The sequence below is a fragment of the Aquarana catesbeiana genome, linkage group LG01 (assembly GCF_042186555.1).
Source record: "Aquarana catesbeiana isolate 2022-GZ linkage group LG01, ASM4218655v1, whole genome shotgun sequence".
Classification (NCBI taxonomy): domain Eukaryota; kingdom Metazoa; phylum Chordata; class Amphibia; order Anura; family Ranidae; genus Aquarana; species Aquarana catesbeiana.
Window position 1 is genome coordinate 115,497,464 of NC_133324.1, and position 15,153 is coordinate 115,512,616.

The window sequence follows — 15,153 nt, forward strand, 5'->3', positions numbered from 1 at the left end:
CTCTCTCCTTCCCTGTGTCTCTCCGCTGTCCCCTCCGTTCCTCTCTCCTTCCCTGTGTCTCTCCGCTGTCCCCTCCGTTCCTCTCTCCTTCCCTGTGTCTCTCCGCTGTCCCCTCCGTTCCTCTCTCCTTCCCTGTGTCTCTCCGCTGTCCCCTCCGTTCCTCTCTCCTTCCCTGTGTCTCTCCGCTGTCCCCTCCGTTCCTCTCTCCTTCCCTGTGTCTCTCCGCTGTCCCCTCCGTTCCTCTCTCCTTCCCTGTGTCTCTCCGCTGTCCCCTCCGTTCCTCTCTCCTTCCCTGTGTCTCTCCGCTGTCCCCTCCGTTCCTCTCTCCTTCCCTGTGTCTCTCCGCTGTCCCCTCCGTTCCTCTCTCCTTCCCTGTGTCTCTCCGCTGTCCCCTCCGTTCCTCTCTCCTTCCCTGTGTCTCTCCGCTGTCCCCTCCGTTCCTCTCTCCTTCCCTGTGTCTCTCCGCTGTCCCCTCCGTTCCTCTCTCCTTCCCTGTGTCTCTCCGCTGTCCCCTCCGTTCCTCTCTCCTTCCCTGTGTCTCTCCGCTGTCCCCTCCGTTCCTCTCTCCTTCCCTGTGTCTCTCCGCTGTCCCCTCCGTTCCTCTCTCCTTCCCTGTGTCTCTCCGCTGTCCCCTCCGTTCCTCTCTCCTTCCCTGTGTCTCTCCGCTGTCCCCTCCGTTCCTCTCTCCTTCCCTGTGTCTCTCCGCTGTCCCCTCCGTTCCTCTCTCCTTCCCTGTGTCTCTCCGCTGTCCCCTCCGTTCCTCTCTCCTTCCCTGTGTCTCTCCGCTGTCCCCTCCGTTCCTCTTTCCTTCCCTGTGTCTCTCCGCTGTCCCCTCCGTTCCTATTTCCTTCCCTGTGTCTCTCCGCTGTCCCCTCCGTTCCTATTTCCTTCCCTGTGTCTCTCCGCTGTCCCCTCCGTTCCCCTCTCCTTCTCTGTCCCCTCCGTTCTGCTGTCTCTCTCCGCTGTGTGAATGGACAGAGTCAGCTGACTCTGTCCATTCACATAACTGAAACATTGTAATCTCCTGTGATTAAGATGTGTCAGTTTATGAATGGAGAGGAGCCGCTGTCTTCTCTCCATTCATTCTCAGTGCAGCTGAGGCTGCAGAGAAAGGGACTGGGGAATCTCTATCCTCGGTCTCTTTCTTTGTCTCAAGGGGGAGATATCAGAGGTCTGTTAAGACCCCTGATATCTCACCAAAGCCCCCCCAACAGGGATTGATTAAAAAAAAAAAAAAAACACACATATAAAGAATAAAAAAAATATTATTGTAAAAAATAAAAATTGTAAAAAAAAAAAACAAAAAAAAACCACACACACATACACCGTTCACCCCCCCCCCCCCAAAAAAAAAAAAGAAAACACTGTTAAAAAAAAAAACACTGTCACGTGACATTAAAAAAAAAAGTATCGGTATCGGCGAGTACTTGAAAAATAGTATCGGTACTTGTACTCGGTCCTAAAAAAGTGGTATCGGGACAACCCTACTCTATACATACCTATAAATCAGATTTACATCAACCATACAGAATAAGGGTTTTTGGGACCTTGTGTGTCTCGTTAATGAGATTAACAGCAGTTAGTGCAATAACTGCAGTCAGTTGCCTGGGGAGTCGGTTATTATCTCCTCCATGAAATAATCCTGTTTATTATTAAGCCAAACCAGTGTGTGCTGTACTTTATGTTCAGACAACTTCTCCAAACATTGCTAACGCTGTCCCAGAACACAATAGGAATGTAATATGGGAAGGTTGTGCTGGAGAAACTTGTGGCATCACAAGGAGACCAGTTCACATTGCTTCACATGTGTAGAGAAACCCGTCTGACCAGTTCAGCAGGATCTACTACTTTCTGGCAACCATTTAACCTCATTAAGCAAACAACCATTCTACTATCACAAGGTGTAGTGTAAATGTGCACAGCTCCCAACTGTCCCTGATTTCGAGGGACTGCCCTCATTTGGAACAAAGTCCCTCATTTTGGTCTGATCCACCATATTATAGTTGTATATAAATACACTATTTATCTTTCAAAAAGTGTTTCCAAGTGCTAAACCTTTCATCATCCAATTTCTAAATTGCTGCATTTGTACATTTCAAAAGCCAGTATAAAAGGAATAGTAGTGGTAAAAAAAAAAAAAAAAAAAAAAAAAGAAAACTCTGTGGATTTAACTACCAATTTTTTTGTATAATTCTCCTTTAAGGGCGTGTGGCAGGGGGTGTATCCTATGCCTTTATACTTTTAGGTGTCCCTCGCTCCCATCTCAAAAAGTTGGGAGGTTTACACTTTGTGTGCCCACATTTTAAGTATTTATTATTCTTGGGGCGGTAATTGCAGGTATTTTTTCGCACCCAGGAGAGACAGCTTCAGCGTATAGCTACCAATAGTAATCAATGGATGTATGCCAGCTATAGGAGAGTATATGCTGCAGCTGTCTCTCCGGAGAGAGGAAATACACTCGCAATTTACGTTGGATGCCTCATATCGCCTCAAGGCTTTAGCTGCTTCATTTAGATTTACAAAATTATTTGTTTTATTGCACTTTGCCTTGTGCTGATGCTACATTTTTCTCCAATTTATAATAGTTTGAAATATCAAAATTTTGATTCTGAAAAAGTCAAATTGAATATAAATAAATAAAATTAAAAAAAAAAAAAAAAAAAAAAAAAAAAATCACCTCAAAGCAAGGGACATTCTCCCTTGGGGGTCAATTTATAACAGGGACTGCACAGCACCACTGCTGTCTGGTATTCAGCACTAGGATACACTCACCACAAGCTACATTTTATGGCCCATTCCTAAAAAATGCAGGTCACATTGTGGAGCTGACACTCCATGGCGTTCTCTCTGCTTAAAGTGGAATTAAAGGCAACATTTAAAAACGTACGAAAAGGCAGGCTATTTATCACAGAAGAGACATGCAATGTTTCTTCGGCAATAAAATAAACCTGTCTGACTGCGGTCTTCTGGGTCATGCATGCGTGGCTCAGTTTACATTGCTTTCACGCTGCCATTGTGCCAGAGGCCATAACTCCTACGCATGCGCTCTAGCTAATCAAGACGGCTGAAGTCTGGCACCCGAAAAGGGGCTGGGGAGAAGATGCTGGTGAGGAACCCCTTGTGGACTTCGGAGTGTTGGAGAAGAGGAAAGTATGGTGCCTTTAGTTCCACATTAATGCGCCAGGGAGAGCTCCACGATTGGTCACAGGACAAATAAAAAATTTAAATCTTCTCAGCAGGAAAACAGACTGCAAAAAAAAAAAAAAAAAAAAAAAAAAAAAAAAAAAAACAACAACAACAAAAAAAAGACACAACTTGATATTGTGACTGATGGTATTCAAGTAATCTGTGGCGCCCACCCTGCACTGCACTTAGGAAAATAAGTGCCTCAAAAACTATGTGTGAAAAAATGTTGTATCAAAATATGTACAAAAGTGTTAACATTTCCAAAGCTGCCACTTTAAATGTATGAATGATGTATTGTAAAAATTAATATAAGCGGCGCTAGTAATGGTGATCAGTGGCCCTGTGTTTGACCAGTGAATAATGAGTGATATCAAAAGCACAAATAATATATATCAAATACTGCAATGAGATTATATATATATATATATATATATATATATATATATATATAATCACCCTGTATCACAAAAAGTATAAATACAGAAACAATGAATAGAAATTAGTGAATAAAGTCCATCAAATAGAAGAGACACCGTGACTGATGTGCAGATTTCTAGAAAATGTCCACCAAAATCAAACGTGCCAGTGATTCCTCTCCCTTCAGATTCAAAACTCACCGGATAAATATGCCTCACACTCTTGTGTTTTGGCAAATAAGCGTGATAAACCTCACAATCGGGTTTAAACGAAAGCTCCAAATTCCATCCGTATGTATACCATTTCACTCCACATGCAAATAAAAAATGCACTAATAGTGTAGTAACGTAAAACCAGATTTAATAATCACTGTGTAAAACTTCAAACATTGCACTCACATAAAATCTCTTTAAACCGAGCAAAAAAAAAAAAAATCACAGCAACAACATCTCCTCCTGTGTAAACGCCCAACACCAAATGCAATGATGGTCACGGCGGACCCGAGGTGTGCGGTAGGGGCTCTCACCACCACTCACTGATCTGCGCTGCCTCAGGCTTGGAATCCCCGCTCTCACTCTCAATCTCGCTCCAGCGCGTCCTCCGTCACACGCTGCTACAGATGGAAGCCGTACAGCCACGCCCCGACATGTTTCGTCATACCTGACTTATTCATAAGTCAACTTGATATTGCTCCCAGACCTCACAATTTCATTCAAAACTAAAGAAAAAAAATGGCTTTAGAGCTACTTTAACTTATGGCCAGGCTGAGTATCAGGTTGCTCTAACCTTGCCAGCATTCTTCTGCCCCCAGAGCAGAGGTACAAAATCTCACAGGTATGGGGGAACAAGTGACACAAATCTCTACCTCAAACAATTCGACTCTCAAGGGCAGCATAGTGGCTAAGTGGTTAGCATTTCTACCTAGCAGCACTAGGGTTGTTGGTTCAAATCCCAACCATGGCACTACCTGCTTGGATTATGATTAAGCACCAGTGAGAGCGGTGTGAAACACATTAGCAGTCTGCATTTTATCCTGTTTTTGTATGGACTGAATCTTCAATAAAGGAATTTTCTTGGAGTGCGGCTATTCGAATCCTAATTTGCTCATATGCATCATACATACTAAGCCAGCACCCTTTGACAGGGAAGGCAATATTCAGGTACAGACGCCTAGAGTGGGTTTTCTTCTTCTTACTACCTGCTTGGAGTTTGCATGTTCTCCCTGTGTGGGTTTTCTCCAGGTACTCCAATTTCTCCCACACTCCAAAGACATGCTGGTAGGTTAATTGGCTCTTGTCTTAATTGTCCCTAGTGTGTGTATGTGAGTTAGTGACCTTAGATTGTAAGCTCCTTGAGGGCAGGGACTGATGTAAATGTATACTATATGTATTAAGGGCTACATATTAAGTGCTGCATAAAGTGCTATATAAGTACCCAAAATAAATAAATAAAAATGAAATGCCTGAGGGACTTTCATAAATTCACATAGGAAGTCTAAGAGTGTGCTGATGCTTCGTAGGTTATGGGGAGACACTACAGAGGTAAAAGCAAGCACCTCAGGATTCCCTCTACACAGCCTTCTGGTCTTGGACATGGTGGGAAGGGTTAAAACTTCTGTTAGATTTTTCCTGCGGCCAATGTCACCACAGAAGTAAAAACCTCCAGAAAATGAGGGGATGGTCCCCATCGGAAGATATCCCCTCTACTGTTTCTGTGACAAAGATAACATTTTGGAATTCTCACTTTTTCTTCTGATGACAATGGGACACAGGACTAGCAGTCAAGGTAGAACTTCCCAGAAAGAGACAAAAACAATAATAACACTCTTATAGAGCTTATAGAGGTTCTAGCTTTTCCACATACTATCTGCAACTAGAAAAAACATTTTTTGTTTGGAGTTCTATTTTAAAGTGAATCTGTCCTGCAAATTATGCACAAAGGCAATGTTCTGAGTGCTCCACCACCCTGTCCCTTTCACAACAGTCATAGTGAATGGACACCAACTCCGTGCTAGTTTTTTTATCCATTTTGAAGTAATTGTGATGTCTGAACAACATGTTAACATGGTGAGTGGACATAAGCTCTTTACTGCAAAGCCAACACTCTGGGCCCATTCACACTTTAGAGTGCTACGTTGCAATTAGGCAGCCCATTCGTTTTTAAAGGGTTGCCAATGTACCTCAACACATTCCTTCCAATTAAAACCAATAATGGGTGACTATTCCTCCCCCGATACCAAATGTGGTGATGTTTACTCCCACTGATGCCAGGAAAATTTTCCACTGCCGCTGGCCACAGTTCGGCCCAGTTTTGAAGGACAAGAAACTGGCTCTTTATTTAGAAAGTTTGGAGACCCCTGCTCTACGGCAACATGTGCATTGTGATGTAGTCTAGTCCATTAACGTTTTAGGGTGTTGAGTTGTTGTTGACGAATGGCACCTACTTACAGTATGCACATTGTAGTAATGTGCAGTAGATAATGTTATTTTACTGCGTGTAAAACAAAGCATGGGTATGAATGAGCCCTCAAGGTTGATGGGCAGAAGTATTCATACACAAACTGGTTAAAGGATGTCCTATGTCTTAATTCAGGTGGTTTCTGCTATGGTTGGCAACACAGAGAAGGGCAGGTATATATTGTAGAGTGGGCTGCTCGCAGGGTACAATGGACCATGAAGGAGCAGATGAGGAGGAGGGGACGATCTTGTTCAATCTGTACTGAGTACAGAGGCAGCAGGCTGGAAGACTTCGGGGGTGATTTTAATAAGGTCTCTCAACTCCAGCTCCCAAATATCCCTCAACAATTCTCTAATTTCGCAAAGGTGGTTTAATCGACCTCCCTACCTGGCAAGATATTTGGGCAAAAACAAACCAAATGATTAAGGATTTCACCGATTTAACCACACAATGAAATCTTATTGGTTACAGTAGGATGCTGCACTTCGCCCTTGCTCTTTGCCCAGCCTCACTGAACACACCTGTAATCTTCCACATTTCACAACAGGAAATGAAAGTCACACATCTGATTTCTTCTGCCACATCAAGTAATCCTATATCCTTCATGTAAGCTCAGTCACTAGATGCTTATGTAACTGGTATCACATGCCACACATTTCTACTATTCTTTACAAAACCTCTACTAGTGATCTCACCTACAAAATTTGACCTTTGATAACACTTGACGTCATGTATTTCAGTCATGCTACTTATCTGCGCCACCAACAATATTAAGAACTATGCATGAAAACTCCCTATAAAAACCAGAACTGCTAAATTTGTGTGATGACCTGACACCGCATGCGTCTTTACATCTGACAGTGAATTATTGCCTGGTCACTTCATCACTTAGCAACCAAAAGAGTAGCAATTTAAGTTCTGTGTTTAGTAACTGGGCCACCACCCTAAATGTAAGCACTGGGGACACACCAAGAAAAGAATTACACTTTCTATTAGGGGATTTACAATGGACGACAAGAAAAAAAAAACGAGATCCCATCCGTCAAAGTCTAAGGGTTTCTAGGCAGGGTAAAACTTGTGCCTCGGGTTGCACTTTCTAGACAAAGGACAGAACATCTTGTCAGGTGTCTGTGTAACAGTTTCCTGTTGCCAAAGACACCAAGGAAACAGCATAGAGAGGAACATCAGAACCTTCATCCCTTTGCTCTCTCCTTCTGTCAATGCAAGTGGAAATGCCTGGAGTCATATGATACATGTGTATTTTGGGTGTAACATGAGGCAAGAGACCAACCAAACACCACCCCCCCTTTCTGGGCCAGTATGGGGGGGGGGGGGGGGGTTCTTCCTCCCCACAGATCCATGAATGAAGGAACTACAAGTCCCATCTGCCACTGCAGCACATGAAACTGTAGTTCTCAACGGAACCGAAGTGCAGTGATCACCACGCTCATTGTCCATTGACGCTACCTTCAACCCTCTAACTGAAATTCCATACTTCAGTAAAGATGAAGAGCTGGAGGAAAAGTCTGCAGGAGCCTGGCGTTATATATACGATCATCTGATCAAGGTTTCAATGCTCTGCAGGCTGATTTGCAAAAAAATATTAAAATGCACTTTTTTCCTGCAAATATTATGCATTTTTTTAAAGGGTGGACTTTGCCTTTAAAACACAGTGATAATTACATAAAAACCTCAAAACCCATTCCCTGCTCCTTTACTCATCATCTCCGTTCCCATTCACCATACCATTTATTGCTGTTGCCCTTATGGAAATCCTAGTACTTCCGGTTATGGGGCCCATGTACACATCTCAATGCCATCCCATAATACACTGCCCAGTGCCAGAACAGCCAACTGCTAGGACTGAGTGTAGCCATTTTAAAAGGTTGGTGCCCATTTAGAAGCAGAGAAATATTTGCCCATAATAAGTTGGCTATACAGCCAAGTCTGGATAGCAAGAAATGTTTGCTTCAATAGCAAGAAATGTTTGCTTGCCGACCGGCTCACGCCGATATACGTCGGCAGAAGGCACGTACAGGCAGATTAACATACCTGTACGTTGCCCTTTAAGAAGCGGTTTGCGTGCGCACCCGCCGCGATCTCCCTGAGTGTGATCGCGGGTCCTGCAGACTCGATATCCGTGGGGATACCCGCGATCGTCTCATGGAGAGGAAGAACGGGAATATGCAAGCATTTCCCTGCTTTGCCTAGTGACAGGACACTGATCACAGCTCCATGTCATCAGGAGCGGTGATCAGTGTTGTTTCACACACAGCCCCTCCCCCCCACAGTTAGAATAACTCCCTAGGACACACTTAACCCCTACGTTAAAGCGACGCAGTGCCGAATCACAAAAAGTGCTCTGGTCTTTGGGCAGCCAAATGGTCCAGGGCTTAAGTGATTAAGCAGATAGTTTAGGAGATCACAATGGATGACCAAATCTGTTGAAGGCTAGATCACTGATAAAGCCTTGGGTGTCCTTAAAGGATAAGTTCACCTTTTGGAAAAAAAAAAATAATAAAAAAACGCACATATTTTTGCAGGACAAAAAAAAAAAAGGGGTGGGGGGTATTTATTTATTTTTTTTCCCCTAAGGAATCTGGACAGCATTGCACCCCTGATCAGTGGACTAGCCTCCTGCAGCTTTCAGCCCGTATGGACTCTTTACAAGCTGTGGTGCTAGTGAACGAAATATGAAGTTGCCAGCCACAATGTCTGACAGTAGTTGTAGTTCTTGCATTCACATGAAACTGTAAATGAATGACGCAGCCAAGTGGGTGGAGCCCCACACAGCGGTGTTGTTTTCAAATAGTGACTGCGGGCGTGGGGAGAAGATTCCCCACTTGCTGTCTCGAGGGTGGGGGGAGAGGCTGCAGTTGCTGGAGCATGTTACATGTTCTATCCTAAATATAGGTTGAGTATGCAACATGTTTAAAAGGGTGAACTTATCCCTTAAAGCGGAAATAAACCCATCGATTTACCACTTTCAAAAAAGCAGTTACATTTCCGGCATGTGCCGGGAATGCTGTCACATTGGTTGAGCTCTCAACCAAACTGTCAAACCATCCAATGGCTGGTATCATAACTGATCACATGTGCAGCATCATGGCAATTGAAGATTAAAGAGGACAAGATGGCAGCTTCCTTAGCTGAAAATGATAGGAAGGTTTAGTTCCACTTAAAGCTGGCCATAAATTAATCAAAATCTGGTCGGTTCAGCAAGGACTGGCCAATTTTCAATCCATCTATGGCCATTCCCATTCTAGAGGAGCTGACCTAATGATTGTCTCCTCTCGAATGGGACAGCTAGTAAATTTTCATTTGATCAGTGCATGTAGGCTGCAGTGCTGATCAGTGAATTCTGACAGCAGAGAAGCCCCCACTGTCAGAATACAATAACTCAGCAAGGAGGATTTCCACACCCACCTTGCCATATTATGTAAATACAAGAGGCATATGTATTCTCACTTTGTCTTTGGTATAGATGGTGCGTTTCTTTTAGACCTGTGCAGTAATCCAAACAAAAAAAAAAGTCTCTGTGGAGGAAATTCCTGTATTAAGACCAGTCACTGCTACTCTATCTCCTTGTGTAGGGTGAATGGTCTTATATCCACCCATTCCTGTAGGGTTCTGCAGGCAGCCTGTAGTGGGTGGAGCCTGGAGGAACCCTCCCACAGCTCTGCTCTCTGAATAGGCTATGTACAGCATAGTGATAATGTCACTGCTACTTTTCCAAGGTAACAATTGGGTTTGCAAAGTCTTTTGGTGCATGCAACGTTGATTTTTATCCTTTGTGGCCATTAATGGAATATATTTATATGAAGGTATTTGTGCACTGGGCTCACCTAAAGGCTGGCTTCATATCTATGTGCTTACAGAAAATTATATAATAATATATTTTCACACGCTATCACCAGCGAAGTACAGACTCATCATATGACTGGTGTGGCAATGATCAGGAATACTGACTGGTGACAGCAAGAAAGAGTTCTCTTTTTATAAGCAATCCTTTTTATGAATGGCATCCATTACCATTATGTATTACTGGGCTAGGTGTGCTGGCCAACAGCTAATCACATAGTACAGTGCACTGTGATTGGCTGTCTGTAACACGTGATCACCGTGACCAATCACAGAGCTAAAACACACTAGTGTACAACTGGTATGTGATGGGTGTGATTGATCACAGCAATCAGATGATACTGGGACAAGTCCGGTACAACCATCTGTCATCAGTGTACCAGTATGTGACCAGAGGATGGCAGATTGCCCGGGATGCGCACAACTGGAAGGACCTAATATGATATCCTCGGGGAAACCGAGTTCCCGCCTAGCCTATTGTAACATGATAGTTAAAGTAGAACTGAATGCAAAACTTTTTTCTCTTATTTTGGATAGAGTAAGGGGGGTTAAAATCCTGCAGGGGAGATTTCCCTTCACTTCCTGTTCCATAGCCAAAACAGGAAATGAGAGGAAATCTCTCAAAAATGAGGGTATCCCTGGTTGTCACCAGAATTAGTATCTCTATTTAAAGATTTTCCCTCCATTACTGTTTTGGTGACCACTCAAAATGTGCGATTTTCTTTCACTCTCAGTGAGAATGGTAAACAGATAAAGTAGAGATGGCGAATCTCCCCAGCGAGGACACAGACAGCAATAGAAAGCAGACAGGCGTACGAATCCCTCTCCACTCTATCCAAAACCAAAAAAAAAGTTTTGCCTATATAAATATTATTTGTTATAGTCAGGAGGTAAATCAATAAACAGCAATTGTTTATCAGGCAGACTGTCCCTATACACCATCTTTTTTCAAAGAGAAGTATGAGAATTGATTTTTTTAAGAATCATACTTACCTAGGTGGATGCAGCATTAATCCAATGCTGCATTTGTCCCTCACCAGCTCTGAGGCTGAGAACCGAGCAATCAAACACCACTGATTGCTCAGTTCTCACAGCTCTCTGCTCCTCCCTGTGCTAACTCGAGTGCTGGGCTGTGGAGGGGGCGGCCAGCTCAGGAATCGCAGCGAGTGCCGGTTCAGGCATCTGGGGGGGGATCCCAACCATATGGTTGCGATCTTTCCTGAACCCGGACTGGCTCTGTGGACGTCTGCCGACAGCAGGTTTCAGTCCGCTGTCTGCTGAAAACAGGTCACGGGAGTGCGGAACGGAATGCACTCCTGTGATCCATAGGAGAAGTACAGCCAAACGAGCTTTGGCTGTACTTCTCCTTTCAGCTCATTCGGTTTCATTTAATGCACAGATCTAGATTTTAACCAAAGCAGAAACATAAAAAAAAAAAAAAGAAGAAGATGAAAGTACAAGCTTATTCAAATAATACCCAACTTAATTTAAAATTCAAACTTGCTGTTAGGAAAATAACATGAAACTTTTGCCTTCATTACCACACTCCTGAGGATAATGCAAACCGAGATAGCAAAAGAAAGATACGGCATTATCAAAAATACATAATCTGCTATTGCTGGCTTCCTCGTGGAATTGAGATATATATATATATATATATATATATATATATACACACACACACACACACACACACATACATACACACATACATGGATCATCCATAAACAATGTGACCACTGACAGGTAAAGTGAATAACATTGATTATCTTGTGACAGTGGTACCTGCAAGTGAGTGGGATAGATTAGGCAGCAAGTGAACATGTTGTTCCTGAAGTTGATGTTGAAAGCAGAAGAAAAAAAAAAAAGGGGGGGGGCAGGCATAAGGATTTGAGTGACTTTGACTAGGGCCAAATTGCAATGGCTAGAACACCAAGTCAGAGAAACTCCAAAAACTGCAGCACTTGTGGGATGTTCCCACCCTGCAGTAGTCAGGACCTACCAAAGTGATCCAAGCAGGAAAACTGGGATCAGGTCAAGAGCAGTCAATGGTCACTGATGGAGGTGAAGAGGGAAGGCTGGCATATATAGTCTGATCCAATAGAAAACCAATTGTAACGCAAATTGCTAGAAAAGTTAGAGAAGCTCCAGGCTCTCCCCCCCCAAAAAAAATATTAAAAGTCAGCAGCTACAAATAGCTGCTGACAGTTAATTAAGAACTACAAGCTGTCAGCCACAAAGGATGATAGTACTTGTAGGCATTCATTCATAGAACTGAAATAAACTGAATGAATGATGCGCCCATGTGGGTGTAGACCTGTACAGCCTTGCTCTTTTTAAATTGTGACAGCGGGTGTGGGGACAAGATCCTTGACTCACTGTCACGGGGGGGGGGGATTGGGGGGAGAGCTGCAGGAGCTGGAACATGTTCAACCTTATAAACACGTGGAACATGTAACACCCAGCCTTTAAATTATTTATCTTTTAGCTACCTATATAGTCATATGTAGGCTGCAAAGTTCTGGCCTTGCGTTTTAAAGCGGTCTTAGGCATTATGCACACAGGGCGTTTGGCCATCTCTCCTGGATGCCTTTGCTCCTGGCAGCAGAGTTATGGCAGAAAAAAAAAAAAACACTTGGCACTTGTAAATGCATGTACATGTGTCTAGAGGCATTTTGGCGTGTCAAGCTCTTGGGGGTAATTCATTTCATTGGCCAGAATATTTTATTGAAATTAATTAATGCTCAAGCATTTGATGCGTGAGCATTTTTTCTGCCAAGCTGCTGCTGCTGCTCCTGAGGACAGATGTGCATTTTCTGGGAGGCAGTTAGCAATGAGAGCCCTCATTTCAGCCCCTGTCTGTTCTATACAATGGATTTCCCATGTACTGTCTAGAATGAAGTGGGAGTTGGTGGAAATGCTGAGTACAATACACTGGAAGATGACGAGTGTGAATGCCAATCCCATGCATTCCAATGTCACGACTTAGAGCAGGAAATGGAGTACACCTGCAGACTGACAGAGGGTGTGATCACCACCTCTACATTGTACAGACACCTTTCTGGTCGGAATGCTTTGATAAATGATAGATATGGGGACAGGATTATACAAAACTGGATAAGATACAAAGAAGTACATTCACGGATTTATGAACATAAAAGCCAGATGAACAGCGACAAGCAGCAGATTGCGCTATCTCATGGCAATGAGACTTCTAGAGTTGTCAAATTAGAGAAAGAGAATTTCTACCTGATAAGATCCCAACACATTACTTATGTATGGAGACCACACATTGCTTCTGTATACAGATCCCACATGTAGGTTTCCATTCATCCTGCATTTTCTATTAGAGAACTAACTGCATGTTTTTATTCTGATGAAACCGATGAGTGTACCGCATTTAAAACTAGCAAACTCTTACCTGTACAATCTGTGCCTAGTATCCTTTAACATGGCCATGGTACACTTCCCTTTAAGGTTGCCATACATGTTACAATCTGATTGTACAATCATAGTTGGCCATAGTTAAATGGAGGGTTGTTGTGGTACAGAGAGGTTGACAACCTTATTGCTGGTCTCGTACATGTATATCAAGCTGTACTTTCTACAAAACGATCGCTTTGATATTTTTAATGTATATAGCCATTATCGTTCATTACTCAATCAAACCTGTTGTGAAGTTGCATCCTGTTCAAGCCAATCACATATTACATACAGTAACCAATCAATTCCAAAATGATTGCTTTCGGTATTTGAATTTCCTATAAACTTTTACATTTACGGCCCATTCGCAGTCTGCATTCAGGGCTGATCATTCGCTGCATGAGCGATCACATTGATTAGATGTGGGAGCCCACAGCCTCCCATTGCTTTTAATGGGGTTGCCTCCCGCAGCTAATTGGGGAACCCAAAACTTCAGCCACATGTATTCAAAGACCAACTTTCTCCAAACCCGTACTGGAGCCCATTCACACTAATGGAAGGCGTACACAGCAATCTTATGGCACCTGCTACATCTACAAAGACAGTTTACACATCATGCCAAATCCCAGGTGTAACTGGGGAAGATCCGGGATCAATCACCAAAATCCAAGCCAGATCAGAGATCACATATAATACAGGATCACTAAATACAAGACAAAAATCAGAGATCACTTATAATATAGGATCATTAAATCAAGGTAAGGTCAGATCAGAGATCACTTATAATATAGGATCATTACATCAAAGTCAGATGATCACTTATAATATAGGATCATTAAATCAAAGTCAGATCAGAGATCACTTATAATATAGGATCAATAAATCAAAGTCAGATGAGAGATCACTTATAATATAGGATCATTAAATCAAGGTAAGGTCAGATCAGAGATCACTTATAATATAGGATCATTAAATCAAAGTCAGATCAGAGATCACTTATAATATAGGATCATTAAATTAAAGTCAGATCAGAGATCACTTATAATATAGGATCATTAAATTAAAGGCAGATCAGAGATCACCTACAAGAGTTTATTCCAAACATCCAGGATCCCTAATCCAAGTCAGCGATGAGTAGATCCCCTGATCCCTGCCATGGACCCCCCACTGAGTCTATGGACTGTTCTCACCTGGAGGACTCCCAGCAGTAGCAGCTGTCCCCGGCCGTGCACTCAGCACAAGAGAGGAGATGATGTGGGAATAGATGGAGGAGAGTCTCTGAGCTCCTCCCTCCTTACACTCAGTGCTGGGAGTGGCAGCCCATCAATGGGAAGGAGATGTCATGAGTCTGCCTGTAAAATCATCATCTGCTATTACCTCTGACTCAACAAGCTGCTTCTATTCACAGGATTCTCCTGAATTTGGGTTGTTTAAACCAAAGAGTAATGATGTGGAGGTATAGGGGGGCTCATTCAGGTGGGCGAAGGAAGATCTGCTATTCTTCCCAGTGGGGAAAATCCCTCCAGATAGATTTGTACCGTGTAAAAATCATGAGCCGCCACCACATCGCATGTAACCCTCATCCCAGCAGTTACATGTCATCAGGGGCTTACTAGAATGACCCCCAAAGAAACTTTATTCTGGTCGCATACAGCATGCCCTTTAATTTTTGCCAAGGCAGTGAAGCAAAGCATTGCATCCGCAGCATGTTTAAAGCCCCGATCAGCTGCATTTTTGTGTGCAGGTGGCCAATAGGGGGGGGGGACAGCGGTCAAACCTCCTGCTTTTACTGCCCATGCATATTGGGAG

General features: G+C 43.2%; 1 protein-coding gene across 3 annotated transcripts in view; it reads right to left on the reverse strand.

Annotated features, from left to right (window-relative positions):
* The window catches only part of ELOVL7 (ELOVL fatty acid elongase 7), a 59,370-nt gene extending 44,713 nt beyond the window's left edge, over window positions 1-14,657 (reverse strand). The window contains exon 1 of one of the 3 annotated variants that reach the window (XM_073623156.1): window positions 14,535-14,657. The gene's annotated coding sequence lies outside the window, so the exon portion shown is untranslated. Of the gene's footprint in view, window positions 1-14,430 lie in introns of all 3 variants that reach the window. The other 2 variants (XM_073623151.1, XM_073623164.1) reach the window with 2 other exon arrangements.
* Window positions 14,658-15,153: the final 496 nt, after the last annotated feature.